Raw genomic sequence first — 9,496 nt, 5'->3', positions numbered from 1 at the left:
GGTTCAGAGCTCGAAGGTAGCTCCATGTCAGGTGCTTCCCGGTTTCCACCTGAGGGATGGATCACTTCTTGCTCCTCACCTCTCGAACCTGGAGCCTCAGCTTCAGCAACTGTGGAGATAGGGTCAGCCAGAGAGGGTTCTTCGGTATTGGACGCTTCCCTGTTTCCATCCAATAGAGGTTCCCCCTCAGCATCACTTCTCGAACCAGTGCTGGGAACTTTGNGTCAGCCAGAGAGGGTTCTTCGGTATTGGACGCTTCCCTGTTTCCATCCAATAGAGGTTCCCCCTCAGCATCACTTCTCGAACCAGTGCTGGGAACTTTGTCATCTGCTGGTGAGGTTGGAGACGAAGTGTCGACAGTTGCTTCATGGTTTCCACCTTCGATGGTATCATCAGTACTCCTCGAACCAGCAGGACTTGGAACATTCTGCTCATGTTGCTCATTGGATTGCATTTCAGTCTGCTCCGATGAGTCTGGAATGATAATTATTTCAGGAGCAGTATGAAAACCTGGCAGTGTGAGTAACGGAACTTCACCCTCTCGAATTGTCTGTGCTTCATCTGTAGTGGTCGAGGGTGTGGACGCAGGTGGTGGCAAAAGTAGAACGGTGTTGGGTGCCACTTGAAGTGCTTCAGATGTCTCGGATTCACCTCTCGAAGCTTCTACCTGGTCGTCCAGAGCAGAGTTGCTGACTTGGGACAGTGGGATTGCGGCTGTTGCGATATCATCGTGAGCAACCCCAGAGGTCTCTCCTGGACCTCTCGTGAACTCAACGTTCTGTCCCAAGGAGATGGCAGTGGCGAGCCTGATATCTTCTCGAAATCGAGCTTCTGTTTCAGGATCTTCTTCAGGCTCAGTTTCAACTTCTGGTGCATCAACTGCTATGCTCTTCCCTTTATCAGTTCTTCCACTGTTCAGCTTCATTACTCGAGTTTCGTGGGCAAGATCTATCAATTGTTGAGCTGGGATCTCGGAGATGCCCAACCACTGGAGTGCAAACCGCTCTTCTGCCTCCATTTCAGCTGCTTGACTCATCAGTTGAGTGAAAGAGCTGGTTCTCCAGTTGATCCACCTGATCACCCTGGAGAAGTCATCAAGAGTGGGTGCTTCCACTGCCAACTGAGTGGAAACTTCTTCATATAAGTCATCCCGCCCATCAGAGATAATTTCAGTGGCAGAAATTGCTTCGTCTATCTGAGCTGTGATCTCTCGACTATGCTCCAAGAGATCATCTCCCACCCTGACTGTGTAGTCTGTCTCTCGAACCATCTCACGTGGTTCTTCTGCACCCCCTTGTACTGGATCACTGATCCCAGTACCTTCATCCTCTCGAGCCAGCTCTCGAGATAAACCAACATAGTCAACATCTCCCTCAGCAACATCACCAGCGTGCAGACCGACAGTGAAAGCTGCTGACAGGGACCTGGTAGGGGGCACTCTCTCAACCTCAGTGGCCAGTGTAGCCTGAGGTTCCCCCTGGGCTTGTGCCCTGTCCTCAAACGGTACTTGAACAACAGAGGGTGTTACCTCTCGGATCTGGGTGACAACAGCAGTTTTGGTTTTCCTAGCCCTCTTTGGCAGATGAACCCTTTGTATCAGTACATCGAGAGGTTCATCATCAGAATTCTTTTCCTCGGTTTGGGCTTTCCTTTTGCCCCTTCCTTTTGGCTGTGAGGGAGAAGGTGCAGCCTTAACACCTTTAGTTTTGGGGACTAGAGATTTCGTCCTACCCATATAGGTATTTCGATGAATCTCTTTTCCCTCCCTCAGTTCGAAGCCCTTCAGGCTTAGGAGAAATTGCACAACAAAGCCGAAACCAACCTTTTTACTGATCGACAGGTTGGTGTTGGAGACTGAGCGTATCACTTACTGTTGGAGGAAGTTGAAGATAATATGTGCCCAGTCCAGCTTGTTGTTGTTCCAAATGGCATGGAGGATTTTGAGGAGGTCTAGACTAACCTCGTCAGTTCCGGACACCTTGCCGAGCACAAACTTCATGATTAGGTCGGCAGCGAGAGCAAACCTCTCCTTTAGGTGGTACTTGCGGAGGGCAGAGGATGCTCTAGGTGGTGCAGTCGCTAGTCGGATTTTCTCCCAGAAGGCTTGCTTGTCCAAGTCGTAATCCGATAGATGCTTGACTGCTTCCTCCGATGACGCGAAATCAAATGCCGCTCTGAGGTCACCTACAGATGTTGTGATGGGAAAATCATTAAAGCGGCTTTCGATTTTACCCTTCGTGACCTTGGCATTTGCGAACCATTCTGTGAAGTCGAGGGGGTGAACGGTCCCATAGTCGTGCGTCATGTATTTCATCAGTCCTGCTTTCTCAAACTTCTTCAGGACTTTTTCCGCCATTTTTGGATTAGGGGAGTTGGTGATGAAGCCGTTTCTGTCAAGGATACTCCCCGCCTTGACTTGTTTGATCTGAGAGCGAATGTGTAGCAACTCCCTCTGATATGCGTCGGAAGATGAGGTTGATGTAGAGGATTCGGACGCCATTGATGAAGGTTAGATGTTTTGGAGGGAATGTGTACTGCGTTTAGGATTTGGGGATTTTGGGTAAACGGTTTTAGCTTGAATCCGGGTAAAGAAGAAGGATTTGGCTTTTATATCGTGTGGATTCGGGTTGGATATATGGGTAGGGTTGAGAGCTTGACCCAAGGAAGGATACCGGTTTTCTTTAAAGAAGTAAAAGGTCAGAAATACCCCTAGTAACGGTCAGCGTATATGAAAAATAAGGGTATTTTTGGTAATTTAACAGAGCGGTTTTAGGTTCAGGATAGTGGGGTATTAAAGAATAGTAACTATATGAGCATGCTCCCACTTATCACGAAAAGATTTTTAAATATGGAAAACCGTCAGTAACCGGTGCCCACGTGGCTAGCATTAATATCCAAAGTTAGCCGTTCCCTTCATGTATTCGTTGAACTTATCGGATTCACCTCTCGAAGGTGAAATGTCTTCCACATGAGTTTAAGGATCTTCCCCCTGAGTGATTGATCCCTAAACCTCCTTATTCCTCCGTCTTGATCTGGTTAAGGATCTTCCCTTTGAGTGATTGATCCCTAACCCTCCTTATTCCTCCGTTCAGAGATATCAGTTTGTTATCTTTCGAAGTGACCTCTCGAACTACCCTTCTTCGAGACATAACGTATATAGACAAACTGATCGGGTGACCTCTCGAACTACCTTTCGAACACAGATTGCGAGAGAAACAAGTTTGATTCATTTAAAAGATATCACTTGGCACATATCCCTAAGTTCATTTAGTGATTTCCAGATACATTACATATGAATCACTATCCTATTAGATTCCTTAGAAACTTTTGTTTGGCCTTGGTCAGCCTAATAGGAATCTATCGTTAAAGCAGGAACTAGCCATCTAAAGTCCTATTTGTCTAATAACAGAACTAGGGGTGGCTATTCCCTTTTCTTGTTCTTCTCTCCGGAGCTGCTTACTGTAGATGGGAGTGACCATCTTCATCGCTAATCCTCTTAAGGTCTTTGGATTAGGTATGATCACCCCTTTGACTGCTGCTGACCTCAGAAAGTCCCATCTGGTCTTCCTCTCCATTTCCCTTGGTTCTCCATTTGGTTGAGGAAGGCCCTTTTCCAGAATGTGCAGCAGTAGGAGTCCCTCTTGTGCAGGACTCTCCTCCCGATTCCAGTATCCCATCGTTGTGGATCTCCTCGTATTTGGGGATCCATTCACCTTGGATGGGAATAGAATTCTTGCTTGGATTATCAGGAAGCTCCGCAATCTGTTCACCCTTCGTAGATTCTGGATAGTTTTCTCCTTGAAAATCTTTGGACTTGACTGCCGGTTTCTTTCCTCTATAAAAGAATGGAACATCATCTTTTCCTTTCTTTTTCTCCATGGGAAGTTGATGATATGAACTTCTGAAAGAAACCCTCTTATTTATAGCCCAATACGGTTATCACTTTTGAGTCACGGGATGTAATATGAATGACCATTCAATGCTTGTGTAACTCCAAAGCTGCCATAAAGTTGATGAAACCGCCCCTCACATGCGAAACAGTTCATGGCACTAAATACAAGAAGATAAGATTTGACCATTCATCCCAATTCTATCATTCCCAATTCTAACCTTAGTTGAGAGAATCTATTTTCACATAACGCTTTTGTGAAAATATCTGCTAGTTGCTCATCCGTTGCAACATATTCCAAAGTAATGTCCTTCCTCTCAACATGGTCTCGGATGAAGTGATACTTAATATCAATATGCTTTGTTCTAGAATGTAACACTGGATTGTGGGTGATGGCAATAGCACTTTTATTGTCACACATGATCTTAACCTCCTTACACTCAACCCCATAATCCAGTAATTGTTGCTTCATCCATAAAACCTGAGCACAGCAACTTCCAGCAGCTACATACTCTGCCTCAGCGGTGCTTGTAGCTATCGAATGCTGTTTCTTGCTAAACCATGAGACAAGTCTTCCACCTAGAAACTGACATGTCCCTGATGTGCTTTTTCGATCTATCTTACAGCCGGCAAAGTCCGCATCTGAATAACCCATAAGTTCGAAAGATCCACCTCTCGAATACCAAAGTCCAACACTTTGCGTACCTTTGAGATATCTAAGAATCTTTTTAGATGCATTTAAGTGACTTTCCTTAGGACTTGCCTGAAACCTAGCACATACACCTACTGCAAAGGATATATCTGGTCTACTAGCAGTTAAATAGAGAAGAGATCCGATGATACCTCGATAAGTAGTCTGATCGACCTCTCGACCTTCACTGTCGACATCGATACGTATAGAGGTTCCCATGGGTACTTTGACTGAGGATTTCCCTTCTATATTATATTTTCTGAGCAGATCCTTGGTGTATTTCTCCTGATTGATGAAGATACCTTCCTTAAGCTGTCTCACTTGTAATCCAAGGAAGTAGTTTAGTTCTCCCATCATGCTCATCTCGAACTTCCCTTTCATCAATCTGGAGAACTTCTCGCACAAGTCTGGATTGGTGCTTCCAAAAATGATATCGTCCACATAGATTTGCACCAATAAGATGTGATCCCCGTCCTTAATTCTAAACAATGTTTTGTCCACTAGGCCTTTGGTGAACCCACACTGAATTAGAAAAGAGGATAAGGTATCATACCAAGCTCTCGGAGCTTGTTTTAAGCCGTAAAGTTCCTTCTTTAATTTGTATACTTTGTTAGCTCCCACGTCCTTCAAGAAACCCGGAAGTTGTTCAACGTACACCTCTTCTTCGAGAAGTCCGTTCAGAAAAGCGCTCTTGACATCCATTTGATATACCTTAAAGTCTTTGAAGGCGGCATATGCGAGAAAGATGCGTATGGCTTCGAGACGTGCCACTGGAGCGAAGGTTTCATCAAAATCTATTCCTTCCTCCTGACAGTAGCCTTTGGCAACAAGTCTGGCCTTGTTCCTAACAATAACTCCATCCTCATTCATCTTGTTTCTGAAAACCCACTTTGTACCAATGACATTCTGATGATGAGGTCTCGGAACTAGTTCCCAAACATCGTTCCGTTCAAACTGATGAAGTTCCTCTTGCATGGCTTGCACCCAATCTGGATCACATAGAGCCTCATCGATCACCTTAGGCTCTATTTGAGATAGAAAACAAGCAAACATGCTTTCTCTGTATGCTGATCTGGTTCGAACTCTGTCACGTACATCTCCAATCACTTGATCAGCAGGGTGACTTCTCAGCCATCTTAGGTCGGGTTGTGGCTCCTCAGTTGATACTTCCGTTGAAGGTTGAGATGTGGGTTGAACATCTATGATCTGGATTTGATCAACTGAGTCAGGAGCTTTCTTCTTGGTAGACTCTTCATCATCTGATTCTGACTGGAGTTCCGCTACGTCTCGAACTATAGACTGCTTGTCTTCGAGAGGTAAGTTTGATCTCTCGATAGACTCTGGCTGATCTTCCTCAGCTGCTTCCGTTGTCTTTGATGGTTGATCTGTCGATGCCCTTTCATCAAAGATAACATGTATGGACTCTTCAACCACCAAACTCCGCTTGTTGAAGACTCTGAATGCTTTGCTTGTCGATGAGTATCCCAGAAATACTCCATCATCTGCCTTTTCTTCAAAAGTTCTTAGTTGAGCCTTCCCATTGTTGTGGATATAGCATTTGCACCCGAATGTGTGGAAGTGGCTTACATTCGGTTTTCTTTCATTCCACAACTCATATGGAGTCTTTCCAACTCCTTTCACGATCAAGGACCGATTTTGGGTATAGCACGCTGTGTTGATTGCTTCTGCCCAAAATCCTTGTGATATGTTGGCTTGTGAGAGCATGGTCCTTGCGGCTTCTTTGAGAGTTCTGTTCCTTCTTTCAGCAACCCCGTTTTGTTGAGGCGTTCGAGCAGCTGATAGTTGATGATGAATTCCGTTCTCGTTGCAGTAGCTCTCGATTACTTGATTAACGAACTCTCCACCTTGATCTGACCGGATCTTTAGTATCGAGACTTCCTTTTCAACTTGAACTTGTTTCAAGAGATTTGGTAGGGCAATTTTTGTCTCGCTTTTCTTGGTTAAGAACACGGTCCAAGTGAATCTTGTGTAGTCATCCACTACCACAAGAGTGTACTTCTTTCCCTTTATGCTGGGTGGATCCACTGGGCCAAATAAGTCCATGTGAAGAAGACTTAATGGTCTAGTGGATGATGTCTCGGCTTTGCTCTTGAAAGAGGATTTGATCTGTTTGCAACGTTGACATGCCTCACAAATTTTATCCTTTCGAAACGTCACTTTGGGCAGTCCTTCCACTAGGTTCCTCTTAGTAAGCTTGTTGATAGTCTTGAAGTTCAGATGACTAAGCTTACTATGCCAATCCCAGCATAAATCTTCCTTGCTCCTTGCTAGCATACATAGGGATGGTTTTGCAGACCTCCAATCCACTATGTACATGTTTCCTTTCCTTGCTGCTTCCAAGACGACTTCGAGAGATTCCTCGCTCATAATCTGGCATTTGCTTTTGGTGAAGATAACTTTGTAGCCCTTGTCACAGAACTGGCTTGTACTAAGGAGATTGAACTTGAGCCCTTCAACGTAGGATACTCCCTTAATAACCAGCTCATTCTTTTGAATTTCACCAACAGCTTTTGTGCGTCCCTTCTTCTCGTTGTCGCCAAATGTCACCAAGGGACCTTCGATAGGTTGGATATTCTCTAGCAGTGTTAGATTTCCCGTCATATGTCTCGAACATCCACTGTCAATGAACCACACGTCCCTGGTGTCCTGCAAGGCAATTAAGCAAGTTTAGGTACCCAAACATTGGGTCCTGGTGGGTTAGTGAGTTTAGGCATCCATTTATACCTTGTGCCCATTATTCCAGGCCTAGGCGAAATGTAGCCATTGTACGTTTGATAATCATAAGGAATGCTAGCAAAAGTTTTGGGCCTCTTTGGTGCATAAATCAACTTAGGTATAGACTTTTCGATCGGCTTATGCACCATGCCTATCATACGCTGTTTGGTCATGTGAAATTGCTGAAAGTGAGGTTTCTTCCAGAAATTGTGATTCGATGACCAATCCTCACTAGATGGATAGAGTCTGCCTTTTTCCATCCGTGAGTTCCTAACTATGAGGATCTCAGACCTTCCATATTTGCCCTGAGGCGCATTATATGGAATGTAGCTCTTTTTGTACTTGGAATGGCCTTGCGAGAGATAGCAAGGTGATCTCTCGATATTGTTTACCCGGCCATTCTTCGTAGCTTTCCTATACTTTCCATTTCTGGTGTATAGGGACGGTTTGTGTATAGCTACCCTGGTCTTTTCTGTTGGTCCTTTATGACTTTTATTTGGTTTGGGTTGAGATCCTCCATTTCTTGAAGTTCCCAAACCGTTGGTCTGTTCATTTCTTGAGAGATGGTCTCGATGGAACCCTAGACCGGTTCTATCACTTGTAGGTCTGTGATCATTCACCATTTTCTCCATAGCTTTGGAGGAATCAGTGTATGATGCTATAACCTTTCTAAGATCATTTTCGTTGATCTCTCGAGTTTTGCACTCTTCAGTCAGTTGGATTATTTTAGCTTCTAACTCACTTACTTTGAGAGTTAGCTCTGAATTCTCTTTCGAGATGTTCTTAAGCATATCTCTTTCAGCAGTTAGCTTGCTGTTTTCTTCCCTGATTTTGGCATGAGTGCTATTAGCGACTGCGAGATCCCTTTTAAATGTTTCAAGCATCTCAAAGGGATCTTCATCGCTTCTGAAAGAAGAACAACGAGAGGTAGAAATAGAGCAGCGAGATGTGGAAGTAGAGGTTACCTCATTGTCAATGGCCATTAGGCATTGATTCTCTTCTTCCTCTGTGTATAAACAGATGAGCCCCCTCTCATCCTCTGAGCTGCTGCTGCTTTCACTGGAGCTCGACGTCTCGGACTCCTCGATTGTTCTCTCGAGTTCCTCAGCAACAAGCGCCTTTCTGCGCAGATGTTTCTTTGTATCTCCCTTGAAGCCACTTTGTGCTGGCTTCTCTTTAGGTTCCTCCTTTCTCCTGGAGTTCCTACCTTCTAGGCCTTGATACTTGCTTACCTTAGGGTAAGGACAGTCAGCCTTGAAGTGCCCCGGTCTCCTGCAGTTGTAGCATAGACCTTGATCTTCTTCCTCCATTCCTCTGGATGTGTATTTCTCATTTTTCCTTCTTGAGGAGGAAGGTGAACTTGTATTGCTTTCCGGTGTCTTCTTCATGAACTTCCTGAATTTTCTTATGAAGAAAGCAAATTGTTCGTCAGATAAAAAATCAGTGGGATTAGGATCTGACCTTGAGGAGGTGGTTGGTTGGTCCGCAACCAGTGCCACATTCCGTCTGTCCACCACGTCCTCATCTCTTGGAAACATCTCAAATTCGAAGGCTTTGAGATCTCTGAATAGTTGGTCGGTTGTGGTGTTCTTCAAATCCCTGTGATCACGCATTGTGATCACCTTCATTTCCCACTCCTTGGTAAGGCCTCGTAAGACCTTCAGGTTTAGCTCCTTTTGTGGAATCTCCTTCTCGAGATCACTGATCTCTATTGATAGCTTCATGAAACGAGATTCCATGCTGTCGATGCTCTCCCCTGGCTTCATCTTGAAGTCCTCGAACTTCTTCATGGCCACGGTGAGCTTGTTCTCCTTCTCCTGTTCGTCACCTTCGCCAATTAACATCAAAGTATCCCATACCTCTTTCGCCGTTTTGCACTTTCTTACTTTTGGAAAGATGGTTTCGTCTATAGCTCTGAAGAGAATATCCTTGACAATGTTGTCCAAGTTGTTTCTCTTCCTATCATCACTTGTCCATTCTTCCCTAGGTTTGGGGACATACTTTGGTGTATCTCTGGTTTGCTCAGCAGCCGTGTTTACCATCATGATCTTGACTGGTCCAGATGTTATTACTTCGGCCATCTCATCATGGAGGGCTGATAGATACGCAAGCATGCGTGTTTTCCAGTCATCGAACCTGCTAAGATCAAAGAGAAGATGTCTCGACAACATGCTATCCAT

This window comes from Ipomoea triloba, chromosome 14 (assembly GCF_003576645.1).
Source record: "Ipomoea triloba cultivar NCNSP0323 chromosome 14, ASM357664v1".
In the NCBI taxonomy this organism is placed as follows: Eukaryota; Viridiplantae; Streptophyta; class Magnoliopsida; order Solanales; family Convolvulaceae; genus Ipomoea; species Ipomoea triloba.
This window is presented reverse-complemented; position numbering follows the sequence as displayed.